The sequence below is a fragment of the Thalia democratica genome, chromosome 9 (assembly GCF_965202585.1).
Source record: "Thalia democratica chromosome 9, ktThaDemo2.hap1.1, whole genome shotgun sequence".
In the NCBI taxonomy this organism is placed as follows: Eukaryota; Metazoa; Chordata; class Thaliacea; order Salpida; family Salpidae; genus Thalia; species Thalia democratica.
The window spans coordinates 12382283-12394018 of NC_139173.1; the positions used below are offsets into that span (position 1 = coordinate 12382283).

Here is an 11736-nt window from a genome sequence, read left to right on the forward strand (position 1 = left end):
ATAAGCATAAGTACATATATGTATATAAAAGTACAGTTATTAAGTACATACTTGAAATAACGTAAATTTTTATAAGTTTTAATATCTTTAGGTTTTCATTATTTAATGTTTATGTTTCAAAACGATGTAAAACTTTTTTTGTACAAATTTATAAAGGTTTTCTTTAAGTTATTATTGATAAAAAAATCAATTTAATTAGTTGCTTTAATTTTAAAATATTTATTTTAAGTTTTTACAAATTATTTAAAAACCTATATCATTTAATACTATTAAATTAAGTATATAAAAACTCTTTAAAAAAAAATTATGTAATTTTTTAATACCTTAGCAATTGACTCTTAATTTAAAAGCATTTATTTAAACGTATTCATTAAAACTTTAAAAAATTAAAACTTAATTTATGCACATTGCTTTATATTTAGACATAACAATTTTACAGGAACTTAACTAACAATAACAAAATATAAACACAGCTAGATATTTTACTACATCTTATAATTAAGTCATAAAGAAGAAAAACAATATCTTTTATAGTTCCAAACTTATACTAATTCACTTTAAAATGTTTCTTTTTTTATAAGTTAAAAACAAGTAAACCTTATTTTAAAAGTAATTACTACAAAGAGTAACTTATTAGACACTGTTTTGTCGAAATATTTACTACACCAGAAGGCAACTTATTTAACGAGGCGAAAAAACTCGCGATACAATTTAGCTATGTGAAAATAAAAACACAATGAAGTAATTCATTCAGCGCCCTATTTTCTTCCAAACTACAAAAGTTTATGATCTCAACATCACTTACCAAATAAATGCACGCGCTTTCGCATTTTTTACTTGCTAAATGTAGATTTTTACTTCAGTTTTTGAAGTGAAGAGCTTTGAAAACATTTGATGCTTTTAGGTTTTTTTATGCTTATTTTTTATTTAAATCTTAGTTTAATTTATTCGGTGTGACATTAAAATGTTATGAAAACCTACTTTAACTGTGTTTAAAATTATTAGTATATTGATATAGTCTTTCGTTGAATTTAAATGACCTTATAAGAATTACTTATAAAAATTGTACTGAAATACTTTGTAAAAATATTTACAAATCAACTACAAATTTAAGCAAAAAACAAGATCAAAACTTATCATAAAGTTTCTAGACTTACAGACTAACGTAGGTAAAATCCCTTACAGCAAACAAATACAAAAATAACAACAGCTTATCTCTTTCAAGTATAACACAGACTATCTACTAGTATTTAAATCTACCCGTTTGAGTAAGCTTAAGCTGAAATCTATGAATAATTCTAGCTCTTGTCATCTATGTCTCAGTAAAGTTTTTCTAACAAAAACTGTCTGCTTTTTTCTGTATCTCGTTTACACCACAGAGCAGTCTGGCGGAAAAAAAAGTACAAGCATTTTTAAAGGCTACAACTTTTTAACACAACTTTGGTAGGTGACAATTTAACATCTAAAAAAATAAAATGTAGTCTTTGAAAACTGACAAAAACTTAACTTACGTTTTTTTTATAGTTTTTTTTTTGTATACTTTTTTTCATTTAAATTTTTATATGATCAACAAATTAGTATCTATCGTTTCATAAATATATATTTTTTTTATAAATCAGTTAAAAAGTTATATTCATTCTGTTACCAAAACCTTAAAGTTTATACTTTAAAAGTTTAAGAAAAAATAATTTTTGTTGTATACGATCAATTTAGTTATATATGTATAGTAAAACTAAAAGTTTTTTCTACTTTTGTAACTAACTCAAGTGTTAGTAATAAAGTTAGTTGTAGAAGTAATGTAATTAAAGAAATATATTCATTCAAACCAAAACAAAATAAAACAGTATGTTGTAAGTACGTTTTTTATTTAATCATTAAAATTTTAGTACTCAGTTTTTATTATTATTAATATTGTAAGTTAATTGTCCATATGATGGACCTAGACATCAAAATCTAGGCCACTTAAACAGAAAGACACACAATGAAATAAATCAAAAAAATAAAAATAACGCAAAAAGTTCATTTTGTTTAAAACTAAGATTAAAACTTATTATAATATAATATACAGAAATTTTATATATTAACATAAAAAGCAAAATTTCAAACCACAAGCTTATACTTATTTATTATTACTTATTGATCTAGAACGATCAACATGAAATATTTACAACGCATTGACTAAAAACAAAAATAAAAACCTAAAGCCCCAAGTATATTAACAATAGACTGGCCAGATAACTAATCATCAAACTTATTGAAGAACGATTAATCATTAATAGAGAAAAGGCGCTGCTTTAAAAATTGAACTATGGACTAAGCTAAATCTTAAAACTAAATCAATGGTTGATTAAACTACTTATTAACTTTACTAACAAACATTCTATTTAAATCAAAAATTTCAACTTTAATCGAAATTTTTCAACTTTTTTGCAAGAAACTAATTCATTTGGAAGTTTATTCCACATTTTAACTGACCGATAAAAAAAGAACTATGCCAAGCCTAATTATTAAAATTATTTTTGCATGTAAATTTTTTTCTATTTCCTCTCAGTAAGTAGTTAGTTCTATATTAATTGCAGTTTTACTGTTAACTAGTTAAAAAAAAGTAACGATGTCAAATTCAAGTCTACTGTATTCTAAAAATTATAATATTAAGTTTTGTTAGTCTTTCAAGGTAAGACGTATAACAAATATTGCAGCGGCTGAAGATTAATCTAATTTTTGTTTTGAACAGATTCTATGTGGTTAGTATCTTTTTTAAGTATGGAGAATAGATCAGGGTCGTGTTTTGACTGGTTTACTGTTTCCTGTGAACCCCCTGAAAAAAAAAAGATTCTTAGATTATCACTAAAAACGTTGTTTATTGACTTTGTTTTGGTTATTTGATAAACTATGAATAATGAATGTTGAATTTATAACACTGAAAGATTATAAGTTTCCGTAACAAAAAACGCTTGTTTTTGCCCAGCTGAAATAGATTTCAAATAAAATTTTAATTGTGACGTGATAATAGGTAAAAGTTTTAAAGTAGCTTTTGTTTTCTGGGAAACTTTTTACTAAGATGCTCTTAGTTCCCATTATAAATTGTTACTTAGTGTAAATAACTTTAGATTTAGTATTGTTTTTCAACTAGTAAGTACAATTTAACTTAAAAAATGTCCAATATAATTACTAAAGTTTGATTTTACTTAGTTGGTTGTATATGTTAATGTTGTGTGAAGCTTTTGAACCTTGTTAAGTTCAATTCAGAGAGTTATCAAAATCATCTTTAGACCACTACACCACCTAGTAATTTATTCTTTTATCATTTAATGGTATTTCAATATAATTTTTAAGTTATTTTATTTTTGTATATCTGTTGGCCACAAAGTTGATTCTTGATTTTTTGGAATTTTCAAATCAGAGAGATTTAAAAACCATCATTAGAATCCCTGCACCATCAGGCAAACATCTAATTATAATTTAAAGATATTTAGACTTAATTGTATAAGTCTAAACATTTTTTTAGTGAAATTTCAAATTTTATAGATTAAATTACTTGAAAAAAATATATAAATGTAAAGAGCTTAAAATTTAAAAGAAAAATTTGTAAAACCTTATCTATACGAACATTTAAATCAAAATTTAAATCCTTTTTATAAAAATTGATTTTTAGTTTTAATTATTTTATAATATTGTTTCCTGATATAAAGACTAATTTTTTATAGATTAAGTTAGTTATATCTGTAACAGTTGAAGAAAAAAAAAACATTTGTCTCATTAGTCCTTGAAATTATTAGCTTGATTGTTTTGACTGGAACTATTTATCTAGGTAGTTTGTTTACATACCATTAAGAATACTTTTCTATTATTAAGACAAGTTTATTACTAATTTTTAATAGTTCTTTGTTTTTAGTATCTTAAGTAAAAAAGTTTTCATTCCACATGTTAGCTCCATAATATAAGGAAAAGTTTTAACATTGTATATAATAACAACACAGAACTTAGGTTTATATTTTACTGAAAATTAAAAAAAAAATCTTTTCAAGACTTTACATTCTGTTTTACTGGTAATTTTAGATTGTTTAAAGTTCAAAAGTTTTTATTTACTTTAGAAAATTTTATTCCAGCTGTGCTTTTTATTAATTTTGTTCTAAACAAAATATGAAAACTAATGATAATGCTCGTAAAATTATGTTCTCAATTGTTTTACTTAACTGACTTGCAATTTTATTTTCGAAAACTTCTAAAGGTTTTTTACTGAGTTTTGTAATACATTAGATTTATTAAGTTTTTTTTTTTAAAGTTTAAACCAATGAATATAATATACTAAGACTACCTGCAAGTTTTGGTCTTTTATTACCTATATTAGTCATAATACAATGTTCGTTATTTTTGTTAATTAAATGTATGTAATATATTTGTTTTTAACAACAGATATGAATTTTGATATACAAAGTTCATACATTTTTTTCTGATTCGTTTAGTTTTAATTTATCTAAATTTAATACAGTGTAATAATTTAAAATTTTTATTTTATTCTATTACTACTTATATGTTATTTTTATTATTTCTAAGCAGGAAAAAGCATTTTAAACACAGAGTTTTTCGGCTAAATATTGCGTAGTACGCACTATGCATACTTAACTGGCAGTACATACCTAAGAAATGCGTACTTAAGCTGCAGATTAAGAACAAAAAAAATTGTGAACCCCCTTTAAAAAATGTCTAGACACGCCCCTGGACTAGATTAGTGTGTTATATTCCAATTTAGGACGAATGTACACGAGAAACAACTTTTTAAGGATGTCTACATCCGTAGTTTTAAAGCTCTTTAAAACTTGAAAAGATGTAGTTGATGCAATTCGGTAAGGTAATTAATATGGTAGTTCCATTTTAAATTTTAAGCAACAAAAATTCCATGATCTTTAAAGACTTTACTTAAAGATAAGTTTGTATGGTTCATGTTTAAGTCAAAAGTAAAGAAAGTAGTGTTTCTTTGAATATTTAGAACTTAATATTTACTAAGGTTTAAGTTTAATCTTTTTTCCTTTAGTCAAATGTTGATTTTATCTAAGGAATGCTGTAAAGTTATATTCGATTGGCTAAATTTTTTTGTGTCATCTGCGAAGAGGCTAAAGTTGCTGCTAACATCAACTTCTGAAGCTATATCATTTATGTAAATAATAAATAGTAGTGGGCCAATAACCCCTACTTGAGGGACTCCACTAAAAATAGGCAAAGACTCTGAAAATGTGTTATTAATTACTACTTTTTAAGTTCTATCTTTTAGAAACTCTTTGAACGAACTAACTAGACTGCTATGAATTTTGTATTGCGATAATGTTTTAATTAATTTAGTACGGGAGACAGAGTCAAAAGCTTTTTTGGTATCTGTGTAGACTACTTTAGTAAACTTGTTGCTTAAAAAAGACACCAACCAAGAGTGTAAGCAATCTTATAATTAAAACCAGGATGTTTGGTTAAAAAAAAACCCAAGTTGTTTAGGTTAAACAAGGTTACTTAAAAAAAGATAATCAAGTATTTTTATAGAAAATATAAGTTCAAAGACTCTGCAAAAGCTACTTGTCAAAGGAATCGGTCTGTAATTAAAAGGGTTGTATCAATAAAAACTGCCTAAAATTTTTTAAATTGTTATTAAAATCACTGTACTTATGTAACACTTATAAACTCTATGTAATTAAAGTTTACATACTTTTTTATATTTGTTGAGAAAACGTTAAGTATGATTTACCTAACCGTTAAAAGAAGATTAACTAATAAATAAAAAGGTGATCTAAAACAGGTATCGGCAAAATGCGGCACGCTAGCCAATTTCGGCCCTCAAAACCAAAACCTGCGGCCAGCTAGTTACTTTTTACCTAAAAATATACATTTTCTAAACAAAAAAAAATTGTAGTAAAAACTAACAATTAGGTTCTTAACTTTATAATTATTCTTTACTATTGTTCTATCATTAATTAATATATATATTTTTTATGTTTAAAATAGTATGTTGATATCAATAACTACAACTACTTTAAAATAATGCGACTCAAGAGAACCTTTTGTAAGAAATTTAGCCCGCAACTTTTAAAAGGCTGCCACCAACCCCTTATAATGTAAAAGCGAAGTTATCAAAGGTTTAACATTTTTTTAGTTATAATGATAGTGCTGGACTCAATATTAGAGTCGCTCATAGTGATAAGAGTTAATTAAAGTATGAAATTATTTATGAACATTGACTTTTATCTTACTTCCATATTATAATCTCTAAATTTATTAAGCTTCTAGAGGCTTAAATAGATTACTTTAAATATACAGGGTATAGTTGCTTCATTTTAGGGGCAACACTTAAAGTGTGTAACATAAGCATAAAGTTAATATAATGTATTCTCTGATTAATTGTAATAACTTTGATTTTATAAACTATTTAAGATTTTTAAAAACAGAGCTACTTCTTTTATAACAGTGTTACAAACTTTTAAAAATAAGAGCGAGTTTTTTATTTTAAATTAAAATAAGAGTAATATAGTATTTTTAGTTGAAACTATTGTGAATTTGACTAGTATAACTTTTAAATAACTATTTTAATTCGATTGGAAAAATAGCCAAGCAACAACGTGCCTTTCTTTAAATAGTTTCATCAGTAATAACATAAACTAGCTTTAAAATGTATGTTTTGTTTTAACTCTTGCAGACTTTTATCAATGTTTTCAAAAGTTACTGTAACTTGTTAAGCTAAAATTTATTGGTATTGAAATATAGTATGAGTGTAAGTTTGTTTTTAAGAATTATTCAAACTATCTATAAATACTTCTAAAAGCAAAAAGTTTAAACGCAGTTTTTTTTTTTTTTTGATGTTGTTACAAAATTATTAAGTATTGCAATGTTATTGTAAGTTTGATAATTAATTTTTTTTTAGTTATATGTGTTTATTTGAAGTATAACTATTTTATTACGTTTAGTTATTTACTCTAAGATATACTTATTAATTTATAATAGTTTATTATACACAGGCTACGTAAAAATATATTCATACAACTATTAATTCTTTAAGCTAAAAAGGTAAAATGTAAAGAAAGCGAATATTATTAAAAAAGCTTAAAACTATAAAAACCAAAATGTTTTTATAAATTACTATCAATTACAAACTTTAAATTAAAAATTTATAATTGATTACTCTTATTTTATTTAAGTTGAGAACTTTGATTGCCATCTTTAAAGTATAAAGTACACAATATACTACTATAAGAAATATATAAACCTCAAAAACGTCCTGAGTATCATTTATTTGGTTACAGTAGTTGTTAGCAAAATCTAAGATCTTTTCTAAACGTTTAAAATGCGTTTACTTAAAAAAACTAACAATTTCAAACTTAAGTTTCTTATGCAAAACAAATTTATTACTGTAACACTTTATGCAAAAATTAGTTTCCTAAAGTTATGTTACTCTTTTAAGAATGACAAACTTAAGCTTGTAAAAGTTTTTAATTTTTAAGTGTGCTACGTTTTACAAAGAATCGAAAAAAAAAAGAAATTAACTTCTGCTTAAAAAACGAGATAGTAGATTTTATTTGTTTAAAAAATAATAACTGGTAGAGAGATTATTTAAACTAGTTAAAACAAATTAAATTATGGATTAAATTAAGTTGTTTCCGTTTTTAGCTAAATGGAATAATGTTTTCAAGTTTGTACTCTGATACAGATTTAATTTTTTATTGAAAATGTTTTCAAAACATTAGTTAAGAAAACTAAATCTTAAAAAATAAATACTAACAAAAGTTTAATGAAATTAAACTAGTTTTGGTAGTAAAACTTATTCAAACAACAATTTATACAACTTTTAGTATTAGCTAATGACTGGTAAAGCAAAACTTAGTTAAACATATTTGGTTATACATATAACCTAATATAAATTATAACGAGAAGTTTTATTACAGATTTTGCAGTAAAAATATTTTCTGCTTATCTTTTTTAATAAACGATTTAAGCCGAAAGAATTTAATTGGCTTGGTTAATTTTTAGTTTCTAAATTGTAAGATTTTTAGTATCTGCAATCCTAGAATGATCAGTATTTAAAGTTCAGAGAAAATTCTTTAAAATTTCTTTATAATATTTCTAAATATTTTTTTAACGACAGCCATTAGACTTTCCATGCAGATTATCCATTTGACAAAAGATAGTGTTGCTGCTTTTAATCACCTGCACAGCGTAAATTTATCTTAAAGAAATATTTTGTGTTTCAGTTTTTTTAAAGCAGTACTGGTGAGAACCTTTTAGTAATTAGGTGTGTCTTTGGTAACTTAGACATTCTTTTTTTTTCCCAATTCTTGTTGCAACCTACCAAGAGCTATATATGTCTTGAGACAAGCAGAGCCCATTGTAAAAAAAACAATTGAAAATACTTTATTGTTTCTAATAAGGTATACTAGTTTAATAATAAGCTATAGAAAAACCTTCATTGTGAACTAGAGTTAGCCGCACGAAAAACCTTAATGTCATTGTATATTTAAGAAACATTTAATAAGTCAACTTTAAAACTGATTCAATTCAACAGAATCACTGGTTTCATACAAGTTTCCTTAATACTTTAACTTTGTATAGAAAAATTAACTTCATGTAAAACAGCTTTTATTGGTGAAAAAAGATGAAAATACTTTGTTATGCTCTACTATATGTAATAAATTCTATAATAAAAACTCCAGTAATTAAATAAAATTTATGGTATACAAAAAAATTTTTCAAGCTTTATATTATTTTCTTAAAGTTCAAGAGATATTTTGCCAAATTTAATAAGTCGAGGTAAAGTGACCATGCGAACCCGTACTACCTTTTAAGTCTTTTTTAAATATATTTTACAAAGACTGTTTAGAGTGTGTTTAATCAAACTTTAACAACCTAAAATTTACTTGGACATGTATTTAAAGTCAGGGAGGTAAAATAAATTTCAGTTGATAATTTTTAATTATTAGAAACACTTCCACAGTCCGCACCCACTTATATTCAAACCGGATACAGAATAAGTTAGCAACGAAGTGTTTGGACCTTTAAAGTTATTAGATGTTGTAAAATAGCTGGCCTTAGTTTTATACAATTTTGTGCAGTTGTTCTGAACTTTAATGCCCCGAGTACGCTCTCGAACTAATACTTTATTTAAATTGATGATTTATTTTCAAGTGTTTCTATTAAATAGGGTTGCCACTCATGGAGTCAAAAAATCTTCCCTGAGTGACCAGAAACTTCCGTGAGTAACCTTAAACTTCCTTGAGTTTTTTTTAAATCCTTAAAAATCTTAATATTTATAAAAAAATTACAATGTTAGTTCAAAGAATATTGAAGAACTAGCTGCAAGGCTAGAAAATTTCTAAATAAGCAATTAAATACAAAATCAACTTTTTTAAACAAATTTTTCAAACTTCTATCTCATTCTAGATCTGGAAAAAACTTTCTTGAGATTTTCTAAAAAAAAATTAATTTCCCTGAAAGAATTAAAATTCCTTGAGTGTGTGGCAACCCTGATTAAAAAACGTAGCATTCGGTTTGATCTTGTTGAGTTTCAAGGTGATGGCTCATATAATTAGTAGAGTAATTTTAAATCATGGTTGCCACAGATCAAGCTGAGAAAAATTTTCTGACTTTTTCTTAAAATTTTCCTGACTTTTATCAATTAAAATCTTAATTTAAGCTTATTCTAAAATACATAATTATACACTTGAAACTATCTAAAGCTTTTAATCTTATTTTCATACAGGTTATAACAAGTTTTTTGCTGAATTCAATCGTCTAACTTCCATTATATCACTTGAACCATCTGTGTATGATTGATGTATTTTTAATAAACAGCTCTATCAGCAAAATATAGTCAGAATTAGCATAAAGTTGTATAATAACCTAAAGGTAAATATCTAACAATAAGAAATATTAATCTAAAACATGTAATACTTATGTAAATTGTTCACTTATTTTAATAAAACACTACCTAAACCATGTAATATAAAATCCTTAAATTTAAAATCAATTAGAAAATGTTATACTTAAGTAACTGTAAAAAATAAATAAAAAAGTAAACTATATATCTGTTATATGAAATATTTCCTTTTATCATTTAGTATAAAATTTGAAACAAATAAATCTACTCTTATATATTTTAAAAACTTAAGCTATTCTACAAAAAATTATAAATAACAGGGTTGCCACTCGTTTTTCCAAAACTTTTTCAGGTTTTCCAAATTTCTTCGAGGTTTTTAAAAGTACACATTTTTGAGTCTATTCTTAGTTTCAAGTTTATTTCTATATAAGTAACTATGTTAGATAATTTAGAAACAGTGAAAAGATACTGTAAGTTACTTTAAATGTGTTTTTTAATAAAAACATTTTTAGATGACAAAAAATCTTATTTATATGATAGATTTTTTGTGTCAATTTGAAATTTTTCTACTGATAATGTTCAAATTATTAAAAATTCCAGGTTTTTTCAAAATTTCTCAAATTCTAGATTATTTATGCCTAAACTGTCGAATTCCAGGTTTTACAATTTCAGGGTTTCCAGGTAAAGTTGCAACCTTATTACTATGGAATATACTTCTCTTATAACTTATTATTCAAGTTTAAACAACTTAAAATATTATAAAGAGGTATAGTATACACAAACTTGCTACAAAAAATACTAAACTTGGTGCTTAACTAAAAATAACTTAATTATTTACTTGAACAAAAAACACTTTTAAGTTGAGCAAGATAAACTTATCTGTTTCACTATGGAAGTATCCTTGCCACAGACAGGCTTGCAAATGTTATCAAATTTTCCTCCAGATTTTAAAATCAGACTTATTAGGGTTTATTTTTAGCTTAAAATTAATTTTAAGGTAAAAAACCCTGTTAAATAGTAAGCAGTATCGGAGAAATATTAGAGATTTTTTAAGTGTGTTTTAAAATTAAAAAATTAAAATTTATCAACATGATAGACTTTTTTGAGTCAAATTGAATTTTACTACTCAACACATTTTAAAATTGTTAAAAAATCCATGTTTTTAAATTTTTAGAATCCCTGCACAGATCATCAATACTAAAAAGCATACAAAAACTGCTTGTTAAGTAGGGTTGTTGTACATTTATAGAAAAATTTTTACAGTTTTGTTAAGGATATTTTATTAATTTATACCAGATGAAGGCATTAGGAAATTAAGTAATTTCATAATAATTATAATTTAATAATGAAATTTAGTAAAAATTAAGAACTTTTAGGAAAATTTTACAATTTTAGTCTGACATAAAAAATTCATTTTCACCATTTGATACTGATTTAGATACGACTGTTAACAAAATTAAGAAACATCCGTTTGTATAGTTTATAATTGAACGACTTTGACTCTATCAATCATCTAAAATATACTGTTTAGGTATTAATATTTTTATTTCAACATTTAAATTTTAAATAAAATACGATTATAATATATATACAATCTTGGTACAGCGCCTTAGTTGTCATTTGGGTAAATTTTTTACTGTTGACCTTGGTTAATTGGCCAAAAACTGAGATCTAAATTAGATAATTATTTCTTTGAAATACAGAAAAAAATCTCTTTTACTTAAGTCATATAAACTTTTTATTTAACTGACGTTTTTTCAGGTGTCAAAGCATCTTGGGAATATATACTTAGCTCTCATAAGGTTGAATGTTAATTTTTGTAAATATGAAACAAACTTTTATACTACTAAAGCCTAAATATATTTTGCTATGTATTCACAACTATA

General features: G+C 24.5%; 1 protein-coding gene across 1 annotated transcript in view; it reads right to left on the reverse strand.

The window, feature by feature from the left end:
* The window catches only part of LOC145844263 (FRAS1-related extracellular matrix protein 2-like), a 43325-nt gene extending 42399 nt beyond the window's left edge, over positions 1–926 (reverse strand). Inside the window, exon 1 of the mRNA XM_082951645.1 lies at positions 806–926. The gene's annotated coding sequence lies outside the window, so the exon portion shown is untranslated. The remainder of the gene's footprint in view (positions 1–805) is intronic.
* Between the last annotated feature and the right edge of the window lie 10810 nt (positions 927–11736).